This window comes from Chiloscyllium plagiosum, unplaced genomic scaffold (genome assembly GCF_037043375.1).
Source record: "Chiloscyllium plagiosum isolate Xiang-an unplaced genomic scaffold, Cpla_swu_hap1 HiC_scaffold_46, whole genome shotgun sequence".
Lineage (NCBI taxonomy): Eukaryota > Metazoa > Chordata > Chondrichthyes > Orectolobiformes > Hemiscylliidae > Chiloscyllium > Chiloscyllium plagiosum.
Window position 1 is genome coordinate 47,372,613 of NW_028270184.1, and position 12,767 is coordinate 47,385,379.

A 12,767-nucleotide genomic window follows, 5' to 3' on the forward strand; every position below is an offset into this window, starting at 1 on the left:
TTTCTCACCCAAACAATTGTGAAAGTTAAATGTGGGAGGGGAATGATTGGGTTACTCTTTGGAGGGTTGTTCTGGCTTGTTGGGCTGAAGGGCCTCTTTCTACACAGTAGGGAATCTATGATTCTATCTCAAATTATTTTAAAAGAGGGCAGATAGTGAAGAAGGCTAATAGCATGCTGGCCTTCATAACAAGAGGAATTGAGTATAGAAGCAAAGACGTGCTTCTGCAGCTGTACAGGGCCCTGATGAGACCACACCTGGAGTACTGTGTGCAGTTCTGGTCTCCAAATTGGAGGAAAGACATTCTGGCTATTGAGGGAGTGCAGCGTAGGTTCACGAGGTCAATTCCTGGAATGGCGGGATTACCTTACACTGAAAGACTGAAGCGACTGGGCTTGTATACCCTTGAGTTTAGGAGACTGAGAGGGGATCTGATTGAGACATATAAGATTATGAAATGATTGGACACTCTGGAGCAGGAAACATGTTTCCGCTGATGGGTGAGTGCCGAACCTGAGCTTAGAAATACTGGGTAGTCCATTTAGGACAGAGATGAGGAGAAACCTCTTCACCCAGGGAGTGGTAGCTGTGTGGAATTCTCTGCACCAGAGGGCAGTGGAGGCCCAGTCTCTGGATTCATTTAAGAAAGAGTTGGATAGAGCTCTCAAAGATAGTGGAATCAAGGGTTATGGAGATAAGGCAGGAAGAGGATATTGATTAGGAATGATCAGCCATGATCATATTGAATGGTGGTGCAGGCTCGAAGGGCAGAATGGCCTACTCCTGCACCTATTGTCTATTGTCAGAAAGATTTTTGAAATATTGAGCAGTTGAGGTCTATGCGGATCAAGCATAAAAGAGGTGTTGAGGTCTGGGTTGGCCCAGCCATGATCTGATAGAATGGAGGAACAAGCTGAAGGGAATGAATGCCCTATGCCTGCTCCGATTCCTTGAGGCTCCGTTTCATGTTTTTTGTTTCCAAAGAAAAGCGTGATACAATGTGCGAAAGATCTCAGATATGAAAATGGGGTGTTTATGTACTGGTTCCGATGGCATTGATTCATCAATCATAGCTATACAGTCATGAGTAGGAAGGCAATTCCCTCCATGAATAAAGGAAATCTACTGCAGAGCTCACACAAAGGGAATTCTTACCCTCAGCAAACTCTCCCATCACATTACCCAACATATCAGCGAAAGCAGGACACACTGCGCATGCTCTAGGTAATTGATGTCAGCACCGGACCAATGAAAGGACGGTGGGCGGAGCAGGATGACCTGGCGGGAGGTTGGTCGTCCAACCAATCAAAGTGAAAGAAGGGCGGAGCTAATCAACCATGTGATCACTCGCACGCGGTGCAGAGTCGCTGTAATGAATGTTCGGGAAGTTATGGAGAGAAAGGATACGGTAAGGAAAGAAATAAACTGGGAAACGGGAGAAAAACTGTGATGCTATGAGCGGAGAGGTTTTACAAACAAATTGTGCACGTCGGAAAACACAAATTTGAACGTCCCAGTCCCGTGTTTGCAGTAAATGGGGAATTGCCTCAGTGCGGCTGCAGGCCTGAGTGAGCGCCGCCATCTTTATTCGGGAAAACGATTCACTGGACACGTGCAGAGCCGCCATCTTTGTAGGGGGCAAGGTGCAGCAAGGCGCATGTGCAGCCTTTCTCTGGTCATTGGGATCAAAGCAGCTAATATTGCTCTGATTCACCTCTGGGCTCCCTCATGACCACTTTGTCAATATCTAGCTTCCTCAGTCTCGAACCATGGGTGTATTTTTGGTCTGTTTAGTATTGTATTATTACTTTTATAGACCCTTTATAAATGAGTTTTTCACTGCGGCCAGCCCCTGACCAAGTGCTGCTCTATTATCAGATTACGTTTTTCTTTTTCATTCCCTATAATCCGTTTTGCACTCCCTGAAATGTCAACTGTGTTTCTCCTTCCACAGATACCAGTGATTAATGCCAAAGCCCTGTTGCCTGTGGAGAGGGTGATGTTTGACTTTCTTGTACAGCTGCAGTTTGTGTGGTGAAGGTGCTCCCACAATGTGGTTGGGTAAGTGGCTTTACAGATTATTCATTACAGCAACAGTGATTATTTGAAGATAATTTCCAAATCAATAACAGTTTGTAGTTTTATTATCATGCTTATAATTTCACAAAAATACAATTGAGAACTTTAGATATAAGGCCAGAGATGGAGATTTTAGGTCAGGCGACCAAAAGCATTGCCAAAAAGCAGATTTTGAGGGATGTCTTAAGGTGGAAAGCAGACCTGTGAGGTTTTGTCTGCAAATTCCAGACCATGTTGCTCTACTAACTGTAAAATCAGCCACATAGTTGAAGTAATGAATTAACAAGTCGTTGGGAGTCTCAAAGAAAATGGGTTGAGACCTCGACAAAGGATGTGTGGTGCAGGGAGCTAGGGATGATCACAGCCAGGAATCAAATCAAGAATGAGAATTTTAAATTGTTGTTGCTTATGAATAGGAGCCTTTTGACTGATGAACATGTTTGGGGAGAAGTGAGCACGTGGGCGATAGAGCTTTCATTTTTTTCTTGAGATTACAGGGAGGTTGAATTTGGGAGGCTGGCCAGGAGTGTGTTTGGATAATTAGTCTGGAGATAACACACGATGGATGAGAGTTTCAGTATATGAGCTGAGATGAGGGTGCAATCAGCTAGAATTAGTGGTCTTGGAGTGGGACTGGGCTGTCACTCTCACCTCACCTCCGGGATTCAGCTGGTTGTCAGGTTGTGAATCAGGTCGGTAACACAATCGGGAGCTGAGTGGCCCTGGTGGAGCCTAAAATGAGTGTCGCTCAGCTGGCTGTTGCTGAGCAGCTGCTGCTTGGTAGCCCTGTTGATGACTACTTCCATCACTTTACTGCTGATCGAGTGTGGACTGACAGAGGGAAATTGGCTGGGTTGGATTTGCCCTGTGTCTTTGTGTTGAACATGCCTGGGTCGGTCCAGGCATGTTCCACATTGTCGGTCGTGCCAGTGCTGGAGCGGTACGTGGCTTGGTGGATGGCAAGTTCTGGAGCACAAGCTATCAGTATTATTGCCAGAATGTTAGCAGGACCCATAGCCTTTACACGACTTAACCATTTCTCGATATTATTCGAACTAAATTGAACTGGCTTAAAGCTCACATCTGTGACGTTGGGAACCACTGGAGAATACTGAGATGGATCATCTCACTTTGCATCTGGCTGAAAATTACTGCAAATGCTGTCATCTTATCTTTTGCATGGATGTGTGAAACCCCTCCATCAGTAAGGGTGGGGATATCTGTAGTGCTTCCTGCAACGAGTTGTTTAATTGTCCATTATCATTCACAACTGGGTGTGGCAGAACTGCAGAGCTCTGATCTGATCCATTGATTGTGGGATCACTTAGCTCTGTTGCTTGCTGCTGATGCTGTTTGATATGCAGATAGTCCTGCTTGGTAGCTTCATGTTTTAAAAATTCTCAAGGTCAAGGACCAGGCTCGCAGGAAAGTAGTCTGACACAGAACAAACAGCCAAGAGGCGAGTCTGCTAGAATATAAGTGTTTTATTCCCCGCAGCGTCGCCACAACCAGGTCTCGTACTTACAACGGGTCTGGTTTATACTCACTCTACGTGTTACCGGAACTGGGAGCCGTCAGTTCTCGTAGAGCGGTTGCCAACAACCCACGCTCGGCGGTTAAACGCAACCCCGGAGCAGACTCTACCGAACTGGAGACTTTTCCAGCTGATATACTCTTTTCGAGATCTAAACATTCATGTGAACAGCAGAGCAAGGCTGAAAAACACATTCCATTCTGGTCACATACAGATAAGAAGATTCACACGGGAAGGTGTGTAATAAGATTCACACGGGACTAAGCGACACCTTCCATTTTCGGTTAGATTCACACATGTATTGGGACACAATTTTAACCCTTTCACCACATTCCACTGCTTGGCCCAATACATGTGTTACATTATGATTCACACATGTATTGGGACATAATTTTACACCACATTCCACTGCTTGGCCCAATACATGTGTTACATTATGCCCATATGTATTCTTTCTAACAAGCGCCTACGTACACGCCAAATATACAAGCAAGTCAGGACATTACAGCATGTTAAAATCACCAGGACCGCTACCAGGATCGACAAGGGTGGGAACAGGAATGTCCCCGCAGTGGAGGACATACCACTCAATATGTCCCACCAATGATGAGCTGACTCCACGTCCACTACACGGGCAGCATGTACTACCTCCTGTCCATGTATAAAGGTAGACACCGTAACCTTGGTGACATTGGTTTGATGCTTTCGTAATATCTGCTTAAGCTCCTCGGATCGGTCCAATCCTCGCTTAAACCGATCCAGGGAAATGTTCCAAGGATTCATCAGCACTTTCCACTGCACCTTGGTAAAGTGGCGAGCACTGCTATAAGTGGTCAACAGATAGGTCTGATTCTGCCAGTGCCACTGATAGACATTTGAGAGGCATCCCGAGAACGGTGCTGAGGGAAGCATAGGATGTGGATTATTGGTAGCCACACAGAGCGTGTGTGGCCCAATCTGCCACATCATGTCCCTTGGAGTTTCAACAGTCCATTCGCACAGGGCCGTTCCCTTAGTCAAGCAAGGGTCCCGATACCTGTCCATCAGTAGGCAAGTTTTCCCCTGATCAGTCTGTTCACAAGCGGACAGATCATAGGTAATATTGGTATCTGGGCTAAACCACTGTCCCCTTGTCTTCAGAAAATAATATCCAGAAGATGTAATCACTGGTAATACATAATATCGACAGACCGTAACAGTGTGGGTTACATTCATGGGAACAAAGTATCCGTTACACATAGTTGCGTTACACCATGTTCGTTCTGGATGGGTTATCATCCACAATTTCTCAGATACATTCCATATTCCCCTCCACGCTTGTACATTGGGGGATGTTACCACACGCAAAAAGCGTTCTTTCTGTATTTGAGCATGCAACATTTGAATATGACAGGCAGTCCAATTTAACTGAGCCGTAATGTTCTCAAACAGTTCCTGAGTGGCACCCCAGACATCCAGTTCCCATTGCAGAGATCGTATCATTATTTCAGCTGTCTCTCCTTGAGTCATCATTACGGATGGCATCCACCTTCCAATAGTATGTAGTCCTTGTGAGGTGGCCTGTCCCGTGTTAGATAATTTAGTACGGGTTACCTCAGAGTCAATGGCATTCGAGATACCCATAACAGTTCCTGCGCCTCCCAGCAGGGTGTCGTACCACGCTCGTCGCCGCCTCTTGGTATGACACTCGGGTATGAGGGGCAACTGTACCCGCCAATGAACATCAGTGTGCAGTACCGCCCGGGCCATCTGTTGACAAGTTGACATAATAGGGGCCAACTGTGTTCGATGCGACCGCACGCCCCCCGTGGCACCCCTCTTCGGTGCTGGCCCGCCCCGCGTGGGGTTTAATAACGCCTCAGACGGGGCGTTCGTCGAGGGCAGTACCGTTATTAACCACATGAATCGATGACGATTCCGAATATCGGTGGCATTGCGCAGCCACAGATCTTCCCCAGACAGCACTGGGTAAAGACGTTTGCCTCGCCCTTCTTTGTTCTTGCCTTTCTTACTAGGTTTCCGGCCACGCCTATCCACTTTATAACACTCTCGGAGGGGAGGCCGTACCTCCTCCTCCTCCTCGTCCTCCGAGGATTCCCACCGCTGGGAAGTGGAAGTTCTACCCCTTCGAGGCTCATTAACAACCGGACCCCGTGTCTGACATTTTTGTGTTAGTAATTCCACTAGGTCTTCCATAGTGGGTCGGGACTCCGTCTCTACCCGGGACACCTTCAGTCCCTTTCGTCTGCATAAGTCTTTTAATTCCGGTGTAGGTAGGCCATCAATCTCCGATGCTGGGACCTGCGCCCGTATCAAAGCTTGCCACAAAGCACGCCGTGAGGGGCCTTGGTTACTTCCTTGATTAGGGTTTACTTTTCCCCCTGCCCGAGCCTCAGGGCGACGCCCCTCCGTGTCCCCCTGAGAAGCACGGGTTGTGGGTCCCCAATCCCCCAAACCACCCATCTCCCTCATCATACTACGGGCATCTCCTAGGGTTTCTCCCCGTCCACTCAACATTATGGTTAATAACAGTGGTTTATAATGGGGGGGGGGAGGGGGGGGCAGTCTTCACTCGGTGGTCTCTAGTCTGTCTACTGACATTTGTGTTATCTACCTCGTCCAGCACTCCCAGCAACAGGGCATCCCGCACACACAAACGGGTTAGCCTCTGAACCCCTTCCTTAATTGTTGTCCAAGTTCCTTCCAAGGGGGGCCAATCGGACGGGAAGGGATACTGTTCGGCCACTGCCCTGGCATACATCCCAAATAAGGTCCCCATACTGCGATCTATTACCATATCCTTGGCTTGTCTGCGGTACCCCAGGTCTATGGCAGCATCCTTTGCTAATCCACCAAACTTGGGAGCATCCTGATAGTCTACCTGCACTTGTTGCCCCCCCTTCCTCGAGGAGCCGAATTAGCCATAGCTCTAACGGCTCCCCAGGATTACGTCGGGTTTTCTGGGTGATAAACAGCACCTCATCGGTAGTGAAGTCTTCCGTTAATTCAGAGAATTCTGCAGGAGGCTGAGCCCGCGGTAATTCATGCATAATTGCCTCCCCTTGTTCATTCCGTATAGGGTTTCCTTCCTCATCTAACATTACCTCCCGTTGCACTGGGAGACGTCTCTGAACCTGCTTTCTCCTAACCACTGGTTTAGCTTGGAGTACGGGTGGGTCCTCTTCGTACTGATCATCTGAATCTCCCCAAATGTTCCCATCCCAATGATCGATATCCCACCGATCCCCGTTATTTAACTGGGCTACAAACGCCCGTACTTGTACTGGGTCCGGGGTTCGAGGGACCTTCCTTTTCTCTTTCCGTTTCTTAGCAGACAGATACATAATAGTTCGTCCTGCTAGTTCAGTTAATGCTGTCAATTCAGCTTTTAACTTCATAATTTCCTGCCTCAACATCGAGGCATCTCCCGAACTGAGTCCCTGCTCATGTTTCAGGAGGGCTAATTCTGCTTCAGCTTTTTGGCGCTTGTCTGACTGTTGTCTACAAGCCGCCGCACAGGCCCACATCCTCCGCTGTACCCCAGGCAAAGGGTTCTTCGGCAGGACTGGGATCCTCTCAAGGGTGGACAGCAGCGACCCTGGGGTTCCTACGCCCTCGGCCTCCCAGTTCTCCGGTCGCCCCCCACCATTTCTCAAACAAACTGCCACGCCATGCCACGGTCCATGCCATCCCGGGACGGTCGGGACCTCCACAGTTTGTTCCTCTGGTTTCTTAGCGTTTTTCCAAAACATTGTTCTGTATCAAAATCTTTCCTCAATTGCGATTGATCCTGCCGACTACGCCAAAATGTTTTTAAAAATTCTCAAGGTCAAGGACCAGGCTCGCAGGAAAGTAGTCTGACACAGAACAAACAGCCAAGAGGCGAGTCTGCTAGAATATAAGTGTTTTATTCCCCGCAGCGTCGCCACAACCAGGTCTCGTACTTACAACGGGTCTGGTTTATACTCACTCTACGTGTTACCGGAACTGGGAGCCGTCAGTTCTCGTAGAGCGGTTGCCAACAACCCACGCTCGGCGGTTAAACGCAACCCCGGAGCAGACTCTACCGAACTGGAGACTTTTCCAGCTGATATACTCTTTTCGAGATCTAAACATTCATGTGAACAGCAGAGCAAGGCTGAAAAACACATTCCATTCTGGTCACATACAGATAAGAAGATTCACACGGGAAGGTGTGTAATAAGATTCACACGGGACTAAGCGACACCTTCCATTTTCGGTTAGATTCACACATGTATTGGGACACAATTTTAACCCTTTCACCACACTTCACCAGGTTGGCATTTCATTTTTAGGTATGCCTGGTGCTGCTCATGGCATGCCCTCCTTTTTTGTCCATTGTGATGGGTGAGTGCGGGATGTACAAACCCATGAGATTACAGATTGTGCTGGAGAACAGTTCTGCTACTGTTGTTATCCCACAGTGCCTCAGAGAGATCCAGTTTGAGTTCCTACATCTGTCTCATTTAGCATGGTGATAGTACCACTCAGCACGATAGAGGTTTTTCTCAACTTTAAGGTGAGGCTTTGTCTCCAAAAAGACTGTGGGATGGTCGCTCTTACCGATACTGTCATGGACAGATGCATTTGCAGCTGGCAGATTGATACTGATAAGATCTAGTATGTTTTTTCCCTCTTGCTGGTTCCATTACCGCCTGCTGCAAACGCAGTTGAGCAGCTATGCCCTTGAGGACCCGACCAGCTCAGTCAGTAATCCTGCTGCTGAGCTTCTCTTGGTAGAGGACATTGAAATCCTGTACCCAGAGTAGGCTTGTCACCATTTTATTGCGTCAGTGCTTCCTCCAAGTGTTATTCAACATGGAGAAGCACTGATTCATCAGCTGTGGGAACACAGTACCTGGTAATCAGCAGAGCACTGGGCAGTGTGAAGCATGCAGAGTTGCTCTGTTTTTAGAGATACTCTATGGGAAGAGCTTGCTGCCCATTGGTCAGAATGGAGGCAACTTGCCCATCGAGCTGCATGAGCCTTTCACACCCCATGTCTTATTGATGAGGCACAGCGGCAGCACGGAAGGGAAAAAAAGAAGCAAATCCTGCTCTCCACATCTCACTGACTCTTGGAATATTCTGTCCCATGTGTCAAACATCTGCCCTGTTCAGTCACATGAAATTCCAAGTTGGAAACTCCTAGAAATCCATATAGATTTCCACCTGAACTGACTGCTGACCTCCACAAGGGGTAATGTGTCCAGTCATCCTGGGCCAGGAGGAGGGGATGGTGCGAGTTTCTAACCTGAACTGACAGTGATGGATTTAATAAACTTGTATTACAGGATACTACAGGTGGACATTCAGATGGTAATCTCAGTCATTATAACACCTAACTCTGATTGAATTAGTCACTTCATCAGGACCTGGATATTTGCATTGGGTGTGAGTATTGTATTCCATTTGAATCCCATTTGCTGCATAAAAGTTCTCCTTCGAATCTTCCCAAACCTTTAATGTGTGTCCTGTAATCCTTGTATAATGAGCTGATGGGTATAAGGTTTATTATTATAACGTGTAACTTTTCTAAACCCCTCTGTCACAGCTCCTATCAATTGCCTTTGCTACAAGGAGAACACCTCGGTTTCCCCAAACCCATGATTCCCCAATGTCTGTTTGCTCTCTATAAGGCGCACATCAGGATTCTGTTGGAACATTCTCCACTTGCCTGCATCAGTGCAGCCCCCAACACTATTAAAGAAAGTGAACGTCCTACAGGACAAAGCATTGTGCCTGAGTGGTGTCCCATCCACTACCTTCAGCATTCCCTCTCCCCATCCCAGAAACACAGTGGCATCACTGTGTAAAAGGTAAAGGCAGCATTGCCCTACCAGACCATAGGGCTGCTCTCTCATTAGGGAGGAAACTGGAGCCCCTGGAAGAAACCCATGCAGACACTGGGAGAATATGCAAGTCCCACAGAGACAGTTGTCCATAGCTGGAATCGAACCTGGGACCCTGGCAGCAGTGCTAATCACTGAGCCACTGTGCCAAGCTAAAATTGAAATTTGATTCACAACTACCACTTCCTCTGATAGTTCATTCCACACATAAACCATTGTCTGAACAAAAATTAAAAAAAAATTCCCGAACACCTTTTTAAAGCCGTTCTGCTGTCACCTTAAAAGGTATGTACCCAATCTTGAATCGCGTCCCTTCCTGGAAAGGACACCTGCTGTTCACGTTACTGATACCAACCCTCCATGATTTGAGAAACGTCTAATAAGGTCACTCCTCAACTTCCTGCGCGCCAGTGAAAGAAGTCGCAGCCTATCCAGCCTCTGCATATAATTCAAACTGTCCATTCCCATCAACATCCTGGTAAATCTCTTCTGACTCCGCTCCAACTACATAATGTCCTCCCGATATCAGCATGACCAGAACTGAACACCGAATTCCAAAAAAGGCCTCCCTAACATCCAAAATAATGTCCCAGCTCTTGTACTCAAAGGTCTGAGCAATGAAGGCAAGTGTGCTAAGCACCTTCATAACCACCCTGTCTACATGTGACACAGACTTGAAAGACCCGAACCCTTCGGCCTCTTTGTTCCATATCACTACTCGAGGCCCTGTTTTTAATTAGTGTGAGTCTGCCCTCGTTTGTTTTATCAAGATGTAATATTTTGCATTTTGCAAAAACCCTGAGCATTAAAGACAGTAGGAGTATACTTAAGAGGGAAATCAGGAGGGCAAAAAGGGGACATGAGAAAGCTTTCGCAAATAGATTTATGAATAATCCCAAGGCTGTTTATGAATACATTTAATAACAAAAGGGTAACTCGAGAGAGAATAGGGCTCCTCAAAGATCAGCAAGGTAGCCTACGCATGGAACCGCAGGAGATGGCAGAGATACTAACTGAATATTTTGCATCAGTGTTCACTGTGGAGAAGGACATGGGCAATTTCGAATGTGGGGAAATAGATGTCGACATGTTGAATATGTCCACCTTACAGAGGAGGACTTGCTGGGTGTCTTGTAACCCGTAAAGCTTGGTTAATCCCCCGCACCTGATCAGGTGTACCCTAGAACTCTGGGAAGCTGGGAATGTGATTGCTGGGCCTCTTGCTGAGATATTTGTTTCATCAATTATCACAGGTGAGATGCCGAAAGACGAGAGGTTGGTTAACGTGGTGCTGCTGTTTAAGAAAGGTGGTAAGGACAAGCCAGGGAACTATCGACCGGTGAGCCTGACATTGATGCTGGGCAAGTTGTTGAAGGGAATCCTGAGGAACAAGATGTGCATGTATTCTGAAAAGCAATGACTGATTAGTGATAGTCAGCATGACTATGTGCGTGGGAAATCATGTCTCACAAACTTGATTGAGTGATTTGAAGATGAATCAAAGAGGATTGATGAAGGCAGAGAGGTGGGCATGATCTATGGAATTCAGTCAGGCGCTCGACAATGTTCCCCATGGAAGACTGGTTAGCAAGGTTAGATCTCATGGAATACAGGGAGAACTAGCAGTTTGGATACAGAACTGGCTCAAATGTAGAAGGCAGGGTGGTGGTGGAGGGTTGTTTTACAGATTGGAGGCATGTGACCAATGGAATGCCGCAAGGATCAGTGCTGGGTCAACTATATTTCCTCATTTATATATATGATTTATATATGAGCATAGGAGGTACAGTTAGTAATTTTGCAGATGACACCAAAATTGGAGTATAGTGGACAGCAAAGAGGGTTACCTCAGATTACAAGAAGATGTTGTTCAGATGGGTGAGAAGTGGCAGATGGAGTTTAATTCAGATAAATGTGACGTGCTGCATTTTGGAAAAGCAAATCTTAACAGAACTGATACACTTAGTGGCAAATTCCTAGATAGTGTAGATGAACAAAGATATCTTGCAGTGCGGGTTCATATTTCCTTGAACGTAGAGTTGCAGGAAGATAGGATATTGAAGAAAGTGTTTGGAATACATTCCTTGATTGATCAGAGCATTGAGTATAGCAGTCGGAAGGTCATGTACAGGAAATTGGTCAGGTCTCTTTTGGAATATTGTGTGCACTTCTGTTCTCCGTCAATTGGAAGGATGTTGTGAAACGTGAAAGGGTTCAAAAAAGATTTACAAGGATATTGCCAGAGTTTGAGCTGCAGGAAGAGAGCAAAAGGCTCGGGCTTTCTTTCCCTGGAGCATCAGAGACTGACAGGTGCCCTCCGTCGAGGTTTATAAAATCATTAGAAGCGTGGATAGGGTAAACAGACAAGGTCTTTTCCCTGAGTCGGACAGTCCAGAAATAGAGAGTATTGGTTGAGGGTGGGTTTTAAAAAATTCTCAAGGTCAGGCTCGCAGGAAAGTAGTCTGACACAGAACAAACAGCCAAGAGGCGAGTCTGCTAGAATATAAGTGTTTTATTCCCCGCAGCGTCGCCACAACCAGGTCTCGTACTTACAACGGGTCTGGTTTATACTCACTCTACGTGTTACCGGAACTGGGAGCCGTCAGTTCTCGTAGAGCGGTTGCCAACAACCCACGCTCGGCGGTTAAACGTAACCCCGGAGCAGACTCACCGAACTGGAGACTTTTCCAGCTGATATACTCTTTTCCAGATATAAACATTCATGTGAACAGCAGAGCAAGGCTGAAAAACACATTCCATTCTGGTTACATACAGATAAGAAGATTCACACGGGGAGGTGTGTAATAAGATTCACACGGGACTAAGCAACACCTCCATTCCGGTTAGATTCACACATGTATTGGGACATAATTTTTAACCGTTTCACCACATTCCACTGCTTGGCCCAATACATGTGTTACATTATGATTCACACATGTATTGGGACATAATTTTACACCACATTCCACTGCTTGGCCCAATACATGTGTTACATTATGCTTAATTCAGTTCAATTCGTTTCAGTTAATTTCAGTTCAGTCAATTCAGTGTAGTTCAATTCAGCTCAGTTCAGGTCTGTTCAGTTCAATTCAATTGTGTTCAATTCAGTTCCGTCCATTTCAATTCAATTTAGCTCAGTTCCATTTTGTTCCGTTCAATTTGATTCACTTCAGTTCCACTCAGTTCAGTTCAGTTCAATCCCATTCAATTCTGTTAACTCCGCTTCAGCTTTTTGGACATGCCCACATCCTCCGCTGTACCCCAGGCAAGGGGTTCTTCGG

The 12,767-nt window shown here is 46.6% G+C and overlaps 1 long non-coding RNA gene across 1 annotated transcript; it reads left to right on the forward strand.

Moving 5' to 3' along the window:
• The first annotated feature begins 1,346 nt into the window (after positions 1-1,346).
• On the forward strand, positions 1,347-9,020 carry LOC148136338 (uncharacterized). Its single transcript, XR_015754614.1, has 3 exons — positions 1,347-1,408; positions 1,955-2,061; positions 8,929-9,020. It is a non-coding gene; the product is annotated as an uncharacterized LOC148136338 (long non-coding RNA).
• Positions 9,021-12,767: the final 3,747 nt, after the last annotated feature.